At 36.4% G+C, this 16773-nt stretch overlaps 1 protein-coding gene across 2 annotated transcripts in view; it reads right to left on the bottom strand.

Moving 5' to 3' along the window:
• Positions 1-15485, bottom strand: part of LOC136033168 (uncharacterized) — a 102248-nt gene extending 86763 nt beyond the window's left edge. For both annotated transcript variants that reach the window (XR_010618870.1, XM_065713849.1), the window contains exon 1: positions 15353-15485. The gene's annotated coding sequence lies outside the window, so the exon portion shown is untranslated. The remainder of the gene's footprint in view (positions 1-15352) is intronic.
• Positions 15486-16773: the final 1288 nt, after the last annotated feature.

Here is a 16773-nt window from a genome sequence, read left to right as displayed (position 1 = left end):
CTCAAAAAAAAAGTTTTTTGAAGTTAATCTTTGCTCGTATTTGATCTAAATTTAATGCAGAAGCAACACTGTAAAGATATTTTTATTTTTTCGGGGGGGGGGGGGCAGCGCCCTCATATATGGAATAATTTCAGTTCTTTTTAAGTTTTAATGTTGCTCCTTACTTTCGGTTGAAAAAACTTTGAAGGTGGGGAACCTCGATAGTTGGGAAAGAGTATCTATTTTTCTAAAGAAGATTTTTAACGTTCTCAAAACCTAAGCAAAATGTTCGTATGTCTAGCTTATTTCACTAAACATCCCCCCCCCCTGATAAACACCAAAAAACTTTAGACATACATGTGTGGACAACTTCAGACATAGCAATAAACAAGAAAAAAAAACCTGACAACTAAAAAATATCCTATAAAAAATGCAAATAAGTTTTTAGTACTATGATTTCTCTATGTCCATTACAAATAGTTTTATCTGTCTATTAAATAGTAAAAACAAGTAAATCATATGAACAAGCAAATATGATAATAAGTAATCATTCAGTATATACAACTTTGAGTGGCTCCAGAACCACATGTCATCACTTCTACAATCCCAAATGGAAAGAGATTGGGGTATAAAATTTGGAGTCTATTAGGAATGTAGTTGAAAACCATGAAACTGAATGAACTCCATTCCCTTATGAATGAAAATGCTTGACAAGTTAAAAAATAAGTGCATCAAATTTACAAAAATAGTGAATTATCAGAAAAATCATCATATATAAGGCACAAAACCATGATTAAAAAAAATTCTCGATCAAGAATTGAACCCTTGACGTTCTGATTCAAAGTTTAACACCCTAATAACCGAACAACGGCAGCTGATAGTAGAGTTTAATCTATTGGTTGTATTAGCACCATAATTGCGTAATTTACAACCCTTTTTCCAGGGACTATGGCATGTCATCACCAAAAGCGTAGTTATTGTACCTTAATCAGCAAACACATTTGTGAAGGCTATTATAAGACATTGAGTTAATTTGTAAAGAGTGAAAGCACTAGACTATACTTGGTGAAGCTGAACTTTTGCGAACAGGGGGAGGGGGTACGTCAAGGAATATTCATTTGGAATTTCGGAACCCAATTACGGTTATTTGATGAACTTCTTCCTATTAAGAACATTCGATATCTTAAAAATCATTTTGCAAGCCTCAACGTTGGCTGACTGTGTTAAAGACAAAGAGTTGATAGAGGATTCTTACAATGGACTAGTGAAACTTACTAAGGGGGCTGGGAGAGTAAGTGTACAGAAGGTTTTTTGTAAACTTCCCTTTTAAGGTTTTGGACCATAATTATTACAATAGTACCATTTTATACTTCCAAGCTTTTCTACTTAAGAAATGGCACCAAAAGTGCCGTTTTTAGTGCTATATGGCACTTAAGGATGGTATAATCGGTAAAAAGCACGTAGATATGAGCAATATCTTCAAATGAGTCATTAAACATCTCTCTAAAAAGTTTTCACAGGCCACTAGCCCTAGCTTTTCTATTTGAGACATGGCACCGAAGTGCCCCTTTTAGGGGCAGAGGCCTTAAAAATGCCTACCCATACTTTAAATTCAGACATCAGTTCTAATCATGGATACCTCATTTTGGAACACTGTATATAAATTTATAACTGTGTATAATCTGTATATACTCTTTAAAAGTGCCTACCAATACTTTAAATTCAGACATCAGGTCTAATCCTGGATGCATAATTCTGGAACACTGTATATAAATTTACAACTGTATATTATCTGTATATAACTGTAAATAATCTTTAAAAGTGTCTACCAATACTTTAAGTTAAGATATCAGGTCTAATCCTGGATGCTACATTCTAGAACACTGTATATAAATTTATAAATGTATGTAATCTAAATTTATATACAATGTTCTGGATGAACAATAAATTTCCAAGTCAGCAAAAAGCAGATGTTCCACATAAAAGGCTCAACTTTGATACAGCGACAGCAGCATATCAGCTATGCACGGAGTTTCTCCAAGCGTCATGTTTCAAGCACAATTTCTTACAAGTTTGTGAGAAGTCAGCGTTCCGAAGGGTTGGAGGTAGAAGCTTGAAAAATACCTTGATGCACCCCAAAATTACATTGTATATCTAATCCTGAGAGCTTTATTCGCGCAACAGAGCAGAATTTCAAGTCGGCGAAAAACCACTGTTCTGCATATGAGTACAGCAGATTTTACTTAGGGAAACAAGGAGGAACACGGCGGCAGCAAGTTAGGTTACACAGGGCCTGAGAGGGAGTCACTGGAATCAAAAAATAGGAAATGCTTCTGAGCTTTCTGTCTCCTTAACTTCTGATGTAATAGAAAGGGTCCAATGCCCTCCTTGTCCCATTCCAAAATGCTATTCTTACCATCCTTTCAAAATATTGTGGCATCTGGAACCTCATCTTTAATAAGTATTAAATAAAAAGAACAAGTTTTTTGAACTGAAAGTAAGAAGCAACAAAACTTACTTTTTTTTTGTCTTTTTTATTTGATTTCTGATCGTTTTTTAAAGAATCTTCAATAAGAAATACCCTCCCCACGGATATATCCTCTAGATAATTCAATCCCGGTGAAAATTTATCCATGCAATTACCCTAAACAACTCCACGCGCAAAATTGAGATGGCAAAGAGAAAGCAAGAAATGTAAAAAGAATTTAGTACAGGAATTCTGGCAAATTCCCCTGGAGTATAATTTCTTTTGACCAGTTCACCCTCTGGAAAGTTCCCCCCTAAAAAAAAAACAGCAGGAAACTCTTCTTCCCACCCAACAATTTATGCGTGCTTCCCAACAACAAATACTAAGCGTAAACAATGGTTAATTTTCATAAATTTAAGACCTTTCCCCAGGGGCTGTGTGGGGGTTGTTATGTTATATCCAAAGGAAGTTAATGGGCCTTTCAACTATGACTTAAAATTTTAAGTTAAAATTTAAAGTTAAAATTTTATGGGTGTCTTAAAATTATGATCGGACAATTTTGGAGAAAAATGCATGGGGGAGGGGACCAAGCTACCCTCCAATCTTTTTGGTCACTTAAAAAGGGCACTAGAATTTTAATTTCCGTTTGAACGAGCCCTCTCGCGATATTCTAGGACTAATGGGTCGATACGACTACTTCTGGGGAAAAAAAGAAACAAATAAACATGCATCCGTAATCTTTTTTATGGCAAAAATACAAAATTCCACATTTTTGCAGATAGAAGCTCGAAACCTCCACAATGTGGTTCTCTGATACGCTGAATCTAAAGGTAATTTTTCTTAAGAATGTATGACTTTTAGAATTTGTCCCCCCCTTTTTCAAAAATAAGGCAGATTTTCTCAGCCTCGTAACCTTTAATGGGTATGTTTTAACTTAAGAAACTTATATATTTGAAATCAGCATAAAAATCCAATTCTTTTGGTATATCTATTTGTACCAAAATTCCGTTTTTTTTTTAAATTTTCAGTTACTATTGAGCTGGGTCGCTCCTTAATTACATTTCGTTACCACGAACTGTTTGATTCTCCACAGGTGTTTTCAAATTCCATTTTGTTTCGCGTATTAAAAAAAAGACCGATTCTGATTTAACTGTTTCCTAAATAGATTGAAGATCTCTCTTATAAAAATATATTAATATTTAATCTAGCTTTATACGACTTTTGCTTAAAATTGATATAGGCTAAGAATTAAAAAAAAAATCTTCGTAAGAAAAAATCGCAAGGCTTAAAATGTCTAGGATTCTTTAAATAAACTCAAACATTTGTTTCTTATTGTCTGTAATATGGTCTTCAATTTTTTCTTGCATAGAACCTCAATAACTACCCTCCCCCCTTCCTCACGTGTGATATGCACATTCTGAAAAACTGTTTATCGGGGTGAGGGGCTACAAATACCATTTTAGTGGAATACCAGGCCAACTTCGTAATTTTAAATGTTGAAACAGTATGATACACAACATATTCAAAAGGAAGATTTAAAGGAAATTGGAACATCCTGGGAGGGAGACTTCGAATAGGTTGTGATGGAGGAGGAGTGTACGTAGCTGTGTTGGGCTCAGATGACTTGGTGCTGCGGTGAACTGTTAGTAGTAGTAGTGGTATATTCAAAATACACAAAGGAAAAGAAGCATGGTTTTGGTAACATTCGGATCTCGTTCTATGGGCTCTTCTGAAGATTAAATAAAAAAAACAAGTTTTTTTAACTGAAAGTAAGGAGCGACATTAAAACTTAAAACGCACAGAAATTACTTCGTATATGAAAGAGGCTGCTTCCTCATCAACGCCCCGCTCTTTACGCTAAAGTTTGACTCTTTCTCTCAATTCTTCTTTTTAAAACAGTAAAAAAACTTTAGCGTAAAGAGCGGGGTGTTGATGAGGAAGCAGCCTCTTTCATATACGAAGTAATTTCTGTGCGTTTTAAGTTTTAATGTCGCTCCTTACTTTCAGTAAAAAAAACTTGTTTTTTTATTTAATTTCTGAACGTTTTTGAATCAATGCATGTTTTGATTTTGGCTCTCCGCAGAGGAATAATCAAAACGAAATGTGCATATTTTTTTTTTGGCTCAATGGCTTTCTCATAATTTTGATCGAATGATTTTGAGAAAAACAGAGGGGGGGGGGGGGCGAAGCCTAGTTGCCCTCCGACTTTTTGGTTAATTAAAAAGGCAACTAGAACTTTTAATTTTTTACGAATCTTTTTATTGGTAAAAGATTTACGTAACTTATAAATTTGCTTACGTAAAGAACTTTTATATTCTCATGTTTTTATTACATATATGAGGGGATTCGCCCCATCGTCAGTACCTCGGTCTTTACACTAAAGCTTAAATTTTATCCCAATTCATTAAGAATGACCCCCTGAATCACAAAAGCCGTAGAATAAGTAGTTGAAATTACTAAAAATACTTTAGCGTAAAGAGCGAGGTATTAGAAGGAGGTGAGCCCCTCATGTGGGTAATAATTTCTGGTTGTTTTAAGTTTTATTGCTGTTCCTTACTTCCAGCTGAAAAAGCTTTTTCACATTTATTTTTTAATTGTTTTTTTTTTTAAATAATGCTAGTAAATCCTGCTCTCCCTTCATGGAAATTGTCTTCTTCCATTACAAATTCTCGAAGGAAAGTTCCCCCAAAATATCCCCCTCTTCTCAACCCCTCCCCCAAACCAAAAAAATCCTCCTGAAAAAGCCTGTATACTTCCCAATAACCATTACTATATGTAAGCACAGGTCAAAGTTTGTAACTTGTTGCCCCTCCCACGGGGACTGTGGGGGAGTAAGTCGTCCCCAAAGACATAGTTATAAGGTTTTTCGACTACGCTGAATAAAATGGCTATCTCAGAATTTTTATCCGTTGACTTTGGGAAAATAATTAGCGTGGGAGGGGGCCTAGGTGCCCTCCAATTTTTTTGATCACTTAAAAAGGGCACTAGAACTTTTCATCTCCGTTAGAATGAGCCCTCTTGAAACATTCTAGGACAACTGGATCGATACGATCACCCCTGGGAAAAAGAAAAAAAAACAAAACAAAAAAACAAACAACAAAACAAAAAAACACGCATCCGTGATCTGCCTTCTGGCAAAAAATGCAAAATTCCACATTTTTGTAGATAGGAGCTCAAAACTTCTACAGTAGGGTTCTCTGATACGCTGAATCTGATGGTGTGATTTTCGTTAAGATTCTATGACTTTTAGGGGGCGTTTCCCTCTATTTTCTAAAATAACGCAAATTTTCTCAGGCTCGTAACTTTTGATGGGTAAGACTAAACTTGATGAAACTTATATATTTAAAACCAGCATTAAAATGCGATTCTTTTGATGTAGCTATTGGTATCAAAAATCCATTTTTTAGAGTTTTGGTTACTATTGAGCCGGGTCGCTCCTTACTACAGTTCGTTACCACGAACTGTTTGACAACACTATAATGACAAAGACAAAAGAATAATGCCATTCGATTTTCGAATCCGCAATTTCCTAATATAATGGTTGGCGCCGTTATAAAAGACCCCCCCCCCTTCTAAGGGGGGCCAGACATAGTCCTTTTCAGCAACAGACAGCAAAAAATTGCTATAGTAATGTAATTCTTACTTTATGAAAGTTTCTGTTAATATTTTTTTTAGTTTTCCTTCTATTTTCTCCCACAATTTTAAATACTTTTTTTGATGTTATATTTTTCCAACTGTTCTCACAAATTCATGTACCAATTATAGTTTAGCGGCTTTTCTGAAGGAACAACAATAAAACAAAAGTAGTAGTAATTGTTTTTTGCACTTTCCAAACATCATGGTGAATTTTCTGAAAATACACCCAGACCCTTTATGATCTAAGATATAGCCCTGGGAATTGAAATAGTAAATAAAAGAAAACATTAAAACATCAGAAATCCACAACATTTTTAATAATTATTAGATTCACAACTCTGCAGTAGTCACTCAGGCAAAACGTGAACTTCATGGAGTCTAGAATCTATCAACGCGTTTTAAGACGCGTCATGAGATGAACAACAGCCAGGGTCGTATTCAGAGTTTTTCCAGGTGGGGGAAGGGTCATAATTTTTCAGGGGGAGGGGGGTACAAAAATCTCAAAACACATAAGATATTTATTTATATACATTATTGTTACGTTTTTACGAGCCAGACTAACATTTTTGGGGGGAGAGTCAAACCCCCTAACCCCTAGCCCCCCCTAGATACGGCCTTGACAACAACAAATAAACATATAATCTAAATTTTCTTAAATATAATTTAAACATAAAATTCTCTATTAATCAAATTATCATGTTTCCATCCGTTGTTATCCAGTTTTCAAAATCGTTTCAAATAACATTTTGATCCAATATTCGAATCGATGTAAACCTAGATTTTGTCGGATCAAGACTAGAAAAACCCAGTTTCAAACAGTTCGTGGCAACGAAATGTAAGTAATGAGCAACCTGGCTCAATAATAGTCGAAACTCTAAAAAATAGAATTTTGATACCAACGGACACATCAAAAAAATCAAATTTTTATGCTAATTTCAAATATATAAGTTTCATCAATTTTAGTCTTGCCAATCAAAGGTGAAGAGCCTGAGAAAATTTGCCTTATTTTCGAAAAAAGGAGGATCCCTCCTAAAAGTCATAGAAGCTTAATAAAAATCACACCATCATATTTAGCATATCAGAGAACCCTACTGTAGAGGTTTCAAGCTCCTATCAGCAAAAATATGGAATTTTGTATTTTTTGCCAGAAAAAAGATCATGGATCCGTGTTTGTTTTTTTTTTTTTTTTTTTTAAGGAGTGATCGTATCAACCAAGGAGTGAACCTTGGTCCCCAGAATATCCAAGATGGCTTATTCGAACGGAAATTAAAAGTTCTAGTACTCTTTTTAAGTGACCAAAAAAATTGGAGAGTAACTATGTCCCCTTCCATGCTCATTTTTTTCCCAAATTCACCACATCAAAACTTTGAGACAGCCATTTTGTTTAGCATAGTCAAAAAGTCTAATAACTATGTCTTTGAGGATGACTTAATCCCCCACAGTCCCAGGGAAAGGGCTGCAAGTTATGAACTTTGCCCATTGTTTACATATAGTATTGGTTATTGGGAAGTATACAGACGTCTTCAGGGGGGATTTTTTTTCATGTGTATGTTTCTGAGGGGGGGGGGGGTCGGGAGAGGGGCCTACATGGAAGATCCTTCCATGGAGGAATTTTTCAGTGGGGAAGATAATTTTTCCACGAAGGGGCGCCATATTTCCCAGCATTATTTAGAAAACGATCAGGAATTAAATTAAAAAAAATAAGTTTTTCAACTGAAAGTAAGGAAAAACAATAAAACTTGAAACGAACAGAAATTATTACATATATGAGCGGGTTCACCCCCTCGTCAATACCTCGCTCTTTACGCTAAAACTTTTTAGTACTTTCAAATTTATTATAATTAAACGGCCTTTGTGATTCAGTGATCAGTATTAAAGAATTAGAAAAAAATTCGAACTTTAGCGTAAAGAGTGCGGTATTGACGAGAGAGTGAACCCCACGTATATGTAGTCTATATATATAAAAATAAGTTGTCTGTCTGTGGATCAGGTGAAGTCATGTTTCTGTGTCGACTGACGTCATGAAGTTAGTTGTCGTCATTTTTGCTATGACGGTGACGTCATTAAAGATATTTAAGACATATATGTTCACGTAGAAATCTATTAATGTTTAAGTTTACAATGACTGATGAACTTACAATGGCAAAAGCCGATGAAGATGCTCAAAGAGTCTAGGCCAAAAAACTTGCTGCTGATAGAGAAAGTCAGAAAAGAAAGCGTGCCGAGGAACTACCAGAGCAACGCGAAAGCAGACTTGCTGCTAAAAGAGAAAGTGAAAAAAGAAGGCGTGCCAAGGAATCACAAGAACAGCAAGAAATCAGGCTTGCTGCTGATAGAGAAAGTAAGAAAAGAAAGCGTGCCGAGGAATCACAAGAACAGCAAGAAATCAGGCTTGCTGCTGATAGAGAAAGTAAGAAAAGAAAGCGTGCCGAGGAATCAGAGCAACCTGAAAGTTATCGCCTGGCATTCAGGTACAGCCCAGTCGATGATTATAGCTTGAGTAGATGTGTTCAAATCGGGACAATGTCTAAAATTTGTCCCTATTGCAAGGCCTTGAAATTCAATGGTGAAACAATGGGAATGTGTTGCGCCTCAGGAAAAGTTAAACTTCCTCTATTGGCTGCACCACCAGAGCCATTGAAGACTTTACTTACTGGAACTACGTCAGAATCTAAGCGTTTTTTGTCAAAAATCAGAAAATACAACTCATGTTTCCAAATGACGTCGTTTGGAGCCCAAATCGAAAATCCAGATCAATTTATGTCTACTTTCAAAGTAAAAGGGCAAATTTATCATAGAGCAGGATCCCTTCTACCATTCTCAGGCGAGAATCATAAATTTTTACAATTGTACTTCATCAGTGATAGAAATTCTGAATTGAATGCACGTTGCGAAATTTCTCCCAAGGTTGAAAGGACAATCGTTTCCCAATTGCAACATCTTTTCCACGAAAATAATAATTTAGTGCGTCTGTTCAAAACAGCCATCGATTTGATGCCTACTGATACGCATAAAATTGTTATTTCCGCTGACAAAACGCCTCCTGGCCAACATGTGCGTAGATACAATGCTCCAACTATCGACGAAGTGGCAATCGTTATGGTCGGTGATCAGTTTTTACCTCGAGATATTATTCTTCATAAGCGAAACGCTCAGTTGTTAAGAATTGCTGAAACTCATCGATGCTACGATGCCCTACAATATCCTATCATTTTTTGGGATGGAGCCGACGGCTATCACTTTAATATTAAATTGATGAATCCAGCCACTAACAAAGAAATGAATAAGAAATGCAGTGCAATGCATTATTATTCCTATAGACTAATGATTCGGCAGGATGAAGAAAATTATATTTTAAAATGCCGTGAATTGTTTCACCAATTTGTCGTTGATATGTATACTAAAATTGAATCAGAACGTTTGCTATATATCCGCCTGAATCAGACCAAGCTCCGCTCTGAACAATACATTCATTTGCGAGATGCAGTTATAAATGACGGTAATACCAAAAACGTTGGAAGATTAACAATTTTACCTTCGTCATATGCTGGCAGTCCCCGTCATATGCATGAATATGCTCAAGATGCTATTGCGTATGTTCGTCTCTAGGGTCGTCCAGATTTATTTATTACATTTACAGGTAATCAATCTTGGGACGAGATACTGCAGCTTTTACTTCAAGGCCAATCGGCGGTTCATAGGCATGACATTACGGCCCGTGTCTTCCGGCAAAAGTTGAAATCACTGATAAACTACATAGTAAAACTTGAAGTGTTTGGGTCAGTGCGATGCTGGATGTACTCAGTGGAATGGCAAAAACGAGGTTTGCCACACGCACATATACTAATCTGGCTACATAAAAAAATTACTTCGAACGAAATTGATGATGTGATTTCCGCTGAAATACCTGATAAAATGTTGATAAGTGGTTACATGATATTATTGTAAAAAATATGATACATGGACCTTGCGTTGCACTGAACGAAAATTCACCATGCATGGCCAAAGGAAGGTGCACAAAGCAATATCCTCGACTTTTAGTATCAAACACGATTACTGGCAATGATGGTTACCCACAATATAGAAGAAGATCTACTGAAGATGGCGGTAAAACAGCAATAATAAAGAAGCGTAACGGTACCACCATCGAAGTAGATAACCAGTGGGTTGTTCCATATTCCCCATTATTATCAAAAACATTTAATGCACACATAAACGTTGAATACTGTAACTCCGTAAAGGCAATCAAATACATATGTAAATACGTCAACAAAGGCAGTGACATGGCAGTTTTTGGCTTGCAGCCCGAAATCAAAGATTTCGACGAAATCGTACAATATCAGGCTGGAAGATACATAAGCAGTAATGAAGCTGTTTGGCGAATTCTTTCATTTCCGATACATGAACGTAGTCCAGCTGTTGTTCACTTAGCGGTACATTTACAGAATGGTCAACGTGTTTATTTCACGGAAACCAACGTGCAACAAAGAGCCCTGAATCCACCGGATACAACATTAACAGCTTTTTTTTCGCTTTGCAAAAATAATTCTTTTGCAAAAAAACTGCTGTATACTGAAGTGCTTTCGTATTACACGTGGAATACTAAAAATAAAGTATTTGAACGTCGAAAAAAGGGTAAGTCAGTCGACGGCCAACCTACCATCTTCAAAGATACCAAGATAGGAAGACTCTACACCGTTAACCCCAATCAACATGAATGCTTCTTTCTACGCCTGCTTTTGGTGAATGTACCCGGTCCCACATCCTTTGAGCATTTGAGAACTGTAAACGGTACTATACATGACACTTACCGTAGTGCATGCCAAGCTCTGAATTTATTGGAGAATGACCAACACTGGGATAACTGCATCAATGACGCGTGCGAAACATCAACCCCAAGTCAAATTCGTGCATTGTTTGGCATCATTTTAACAACTTGCTCTCCATCAGCTCCTACAGAGTTATGGGAAAAATATAAGTCAAAAATGTCCGAAGATATACTCCATCGAAAACAGTTAGAGACGTCAGATATGACTTTTGATTTTACAGCAGAAATTTATATTTACACTTTAGTTATTATAGAAGATTTGTGTGTACGTATGGCAAACAAACCTCTTCAGGATTTGGGAATGCCTTCACCTAACCGTATCGCTGCTGTTTCGACATGTGTAGAATTGGATCGTGAACGAAGTTACAGTACGAGTGATCTATTGCCGTGTGTACAAAACAACATTTCCAAGTTAACGTCGGAACAAAAAGACATTTATGATACGATAATGCATTGTGTCGATAACAACGTTGGAGAAATTTTCTTTTTGGATGCGCCAGGAGGTACTGGTAAAACGTTTGTGATAAAACTGATTCTGGCATCAATTCGATCAAATAATGATATAGCGTTGGCAATTGCGTCGTCCGGAATAGCCGCAACATTGCTGCCTGGTTGAAGAACTGCTCATTCCGCTTTGAAATTGCCTCTGAATTTGCATTCTACAGAAACTCCCACGTGCAATATTTCCAAATCATCTGGGATGGGTAAAGTATTGCAGCAATGCAAATTTATTATTTGGGATGAGTGCAAAATGGCACACAAAAAATCGCTCGAGGCTCTGGATCAATGCTTGAAAGATTTGAGAGGGAAGTCGAAACCCTTTGGCAGCACATTAATATTGCTTGCGGGAGATTTCAGGCAAACATTACCTATAATACCTAGATCAACTCCTGCAGACGAAATGAATGCTTGCCTGAAAAATTCTAATTTATGGGCACACGTAAAAACATTAAAATTAACTACAAATATGCGTGTCCGATTGCAAAACGATGACTCTGGTCAAACATTTTCAGATCAATTGCTGGCAATTGGAAACGGAAAGCTCCCAGTAGACTCAATTTCAGGACAAATACAACTACCTGCTGATTTTTGTAATTTAGCGACGTCCAAAAATGAATTGATTGAAAAAGTATTTCCGTATATTCTAAAAAATTATAAAATAATAAATGGCTAAGTGAAAGAGCGATTCTCGCACCCAAAAATATAGACGCCCACGAAATCAACAATATTGTTTTGACCAAGATTCGAGACCAGGCAGTCCTTTACAAGTCAGTCGACACAGTTTTGGAACCAAATGAAGCGGTTAATTATCCATCTGAATTTTTAAATTCCATAGATCTTTCAGGGTTTCCACCACACGTGCTACAACTAAAAATAGGCGTACCAATAATACTTTTAAGAAATATCAACCCACCAAAGCTTTGCAATGGCACGCGACTTGCCGTAAAAAAAACAATGGAAAACCTAATAGAGGCCACAATCTTGACAGGGCCTTTTGAGGGTGAGGCTGTTCTTATTCCTCGCATTCCCATGATTCCAACGGATCTGCCTTTTCAAGTTAAAAGATTGCAATTCCCAATTGGATTAGCATTTGCAATCACCATTAACAAAGCTCAAGGTCAATCATTAGAAAAATGTGGTATAGATCTTAATACTGATTGTTTTTCCCATGGACAATTGTACGTTGCATGTTCGAGGGTCGGTAAACCTGACAATCTATTTATATGTAGCGACAATTTGACAGCGAAGAATGTTGTATATTCGCAAGTTTTACGCCGTTAATTTGTATTGTATCTATCTATCTATCTATCTATATAAAAACGAGTTGTGTGTATGCATGTTTGTTGGTTTGTAAAAAGAGCGTTTGCATGTGACGTCATTATTAGTACATAAGGCTTTGTATATGCACAGACAATGGGAAAGCCAAGAATGTTGTATATTCGCAAGTTTTACGTAGTTTGAAACACATATATAAATCTATCTATATTCACAGGTGGGACACAGGGACACAACTACAATGGCACGTAACTAATAATGCGCGTAACGACTTACGCGCGCGGGGGGGGCTTGGGGGGTGGCGCGAAGCGCCACCCCAACAGCTATTAATAAATAAAATCAAACAGTTCGTGGAAAAACGAACAGTAAGTAAGGAGTGACCCAGCTCAATAGTAACCGAAACCCTAAAAAACGGATTTTGGATCCCAGTAGATACACCAAAAGAATTGGATTTTTATGCTGATTTCAAATATATAAGTTTCGTCAAGTTTAGTCTTACCCATCGAAAGTTACAAGCCTGAGGATATTTGCCTTATTTTCGAAAAAAAAGGTGGAAGCATCCCCTAAAAGTCACAGAATCTTAATGAAAATCACACCATCCGATAATCTTATTGTAGAGGTTCTAAACTTCTATCTGCAAAAATGTGGAATTTTGTATTTTTTGCCAGAAGAAAGATCTTGGATCCGTGTTAATTTGTTGTTTTTTGTTTGTTTTTTAAGGAGTGATCGTATCGACACAGCGGTCCTAGAATAGCGCGAGAAGGCTCATTCAAACGAAAATTAAGTTCTAGTACCCTTTTTAAGTGACCAATTCAGGGGCAACTAGGCCCCCTCCCTCGCTCATTTTTTCCCAAGGTCACCCGATCAAAATTTAGAGAGAGTCATTTTGTTCAACATAGAGTAAGACAACCAGTACTGGGACACCTTGATCAATCTGCCTATTCTGGGACAGAATCTTTGATTGGATTACAACATGTCCAATACTGGGACAAAAGACTTAAATCTTGGACACCCAACCCATACATTTTTCTGGGTTGCTTTGAAAAAACCTGTTGTCTTTTGTCCCAGTATTGGACATGTTGCAATCCAACTGAAGATTCTGTCCCAGAATAGGCAGAGTGATTGAAGTGTCCCAGTACTGTTTGTCTTACCCTAGTCGAAAAAACTAATATCTATGTCTTTGAGGATGACTTGATTTCCCACAGTCCCAAGGGAAGGGCTGCAAGTTGTGAACTCTGGCCATTAATACATATAATATTGGTTACTGGGAAGTATACAGACATTTTCAAGGAGGGATTTTTTTCCGGTGGGGGCGGTCGGGGGGAAAAGGTTACGTGGTAGCATCTTTCCTTAAAGGAATTTTTCAGAAGGAAAGAGAATTTTCCATGAAGGGGGTACGGATTTCCCAGCATTATTTAAAAATGAAATTAAATAAAAAACTCACAAGTTTTTCAACTAAAGGTAAGGAGCAATATTAAAACTAAAAACGAACGGAAATTGTTACATATATGACGATACATCGCTCTTTACGCTAAAGTTTTTTTTAGTACTTTTATAAAAGGTATTTATTCTAATTAAAACCTTGTGATTCAAGGGTCATTCTTAAAGAATCGGAGCGAAATTCAAACTTTAGCATAAAGACCGATGTACTGATGAGGGAGCAAACCCCCTCATATAAGTAATTAAAATATAGGAACATAGAAGTTCGTTACTTAAATTAATTCGTATGTGACTTATACCTATTACTAATAAAACGTTCGTAAATAAAATCAAAAGTTCTAGTGGCCATTTTAAGTAGCCAAAAAATTGGAGGGCAACAAGGCCCCCACCCCATATATTTTCTCTCTCGTCCGATTAAAATTTTGAGAGAGCCATTTAGCCAAGATTAAGTAAAATTAATATGCAAATTTCGTTCTAATTATTCATGTACGGTGAGTCAAAAATCAGAACCTGCATTAATTCAAAAACGGTCAGAAATTAAATTTTAAAAAAAAGAAGTTTTTTTTTAACTGCGAGTAAGGAGAGACATTAAAACTTAAACAAACAGAAATTATTCGATATATGAAAGGAGCTGTCCCCTCCTCAACGCCTCGCTCTTTACGCTAGGGTTGTGGGAAAGAGTCGAACTTCTCACAACTACAACCTACATTTTCACATCATACGGTTGGGGGGTAAAGTTCATTTGTGATGCAGATGAATGTTATATTTAGATGTTTTTTTATGTATGGCTGGGCTCCTAGGTTTATACTATCATTCTCGAAAGTCCTCCAGTTTACCCCCAACCCCTTAGTATACAAATATACAGCCCAAATTAGCCTATATATCCGTTTCTTGATGGGTTGAACCAAGAGAGTGACCTACGGAAAAAGTCATTGGAAATATATAATTTGGATTGTATAACCTATTTGCACATTGAAGGAGGAGGGGCTAAGGTAAGGTGGAGTGCTGTTTTCTTCTCTAGGATATAGCCTATTATGGAGTAAGAATTATATTCTTAAATGGTTCAACTCAAAAAGCCTAAGTGTGTACTGACACCCTTAGCTTTTTAGCTACGCCACTTCTGAAAAATCCCTAGAGTACCTTAAATATTCTGCAAGCCTAGGCTAACTAGGCCTATCAAGATTAAGTACAGTCTAAGAAATTTTGATTTCGAAAATCTCCCTTACCTAGTTAATTTCACTGAAGTTTGCACACAAAATTCTTCAGTTCAAGTCCTGCTAATTTATTCTGAATTCCACCATTAAATAAAGATTTTTCTCTTCCTGCAGACAACAAAACGTTATTTTTCTCGAAGTTAAAGCCAATACTGACCTACACCAACAAGTTTTAGATTCATGCGCCGCTCTTCTAAAGCGACTCCGCCCCGTTTCTCATTGCGTAATGCACCTCATAGGCTTATGTTACAGTCGTGTAGCCTCTATTGATTTTTTAATAGGCTTTTAAGTTATCTTAAAAAGTAAAAAGAACATAATCAAGGCACAAATCCTTATCTATATACTGGTGCATTGAAAAAAAAAAATTTGGGAGAGGGGTGCACTCAAATGCTGTAAACAAACTTGCACTTCAACAAAAGATATTAAGAATAATAAAAAAAACGTAATAAGGTCTCAGAGGGGGTTTCCGGAGGGAGGGGGTAATTTAAGTATCTGGCTGGGTAACAAAAACTTCTACGAGTTGAAAATGGATGTGCAGGGTTTAGGGTGGGGGAAAAGAGGTCAGCGTTTTTTTTTTTCAATGGGTCTTGGTGGACATAAGCTCGCGTCTTTGGTGGAAAGGTATTGGTAGCAGAGAGTTATTTAACTGGAAGGATCAAATGCAATGGAAATACGATATTAGGCTTTGTCTAATATTTTCTTTAAATTTCTTAAGACCAACTTTGAGGGGGACGCTCCCTAATCATTCTGTGCGCCAGTAGGAAAAGGGAACGCTTTTCTAATGTTTTCAACTTTTGGCTTCTATGGTTTCAAGTCTTAATTTTTAAGTTTATTATTTGAGTTTTTTTTTTATTTGAGTTTTTTAGTTATTTTTTTATTTTAATATTTTCATTTTTGAGTTTTGAGTACTTTTGCTGGTCCTTGGGTTAGATTTTGGTTTTCCCCTCTTTCTTTTCCAAATTAAGTCATGTTCAAAGCAAAAGGGCGTACTTGAGACTTAATCAGAAAGGGAATTGTGTTATGTTTTAAGTGTCTCTGTCTATTAGCCATGACTGAAAAAAAAAAGCTTCGGTGTGTCTAGATCATAATTCAAGCTCGGAATAGAATTTTTGTACTTTTTGTTTGCAACAAAAACAAAAGTAGTTTCAATGCAGAGCCTAAAATGTAATTTAATCATCCAATATAACTAAGGAAATATGAGACAAGTCCTCTAGTTTTCAGTCGACGAGGTCTTCTTTAATTTTGTTTAGTTCTATAAGAGGTGTTATCTCGAATTCCCGTATCTCATTTCCCGGAACACTGTTTCTCAATTTTTCGACATAGTTACCAATTTTTTAACACTTATCATACATCTTAACTAATTTTAAAGTAAAGTCTTTATAAGAACTTACCACTGGCTCCAGTAACCAAGAGTTGACTGCTGTTATTACGTC

The sequence above is a fragment of the Artemia franciscana genome, chromosome 11 (assembly GCF_032884065.1).
Source record: "Artemia franciscana chromosome 11, ASM3288406v1, whole genome shotgun sequence".
In the NCBI taxonomy this organism is placed as follows: Eukaryota; Metazoa; Arthropoda; class Branchiopoda; order Anostraca; family Artemiidae; genus Artemia; species Artemia franciscana.
Note: the sequence above shows the minus strand (reverse complement) of the source record. Positions and strands in the feature narration are given on the sequence as shown.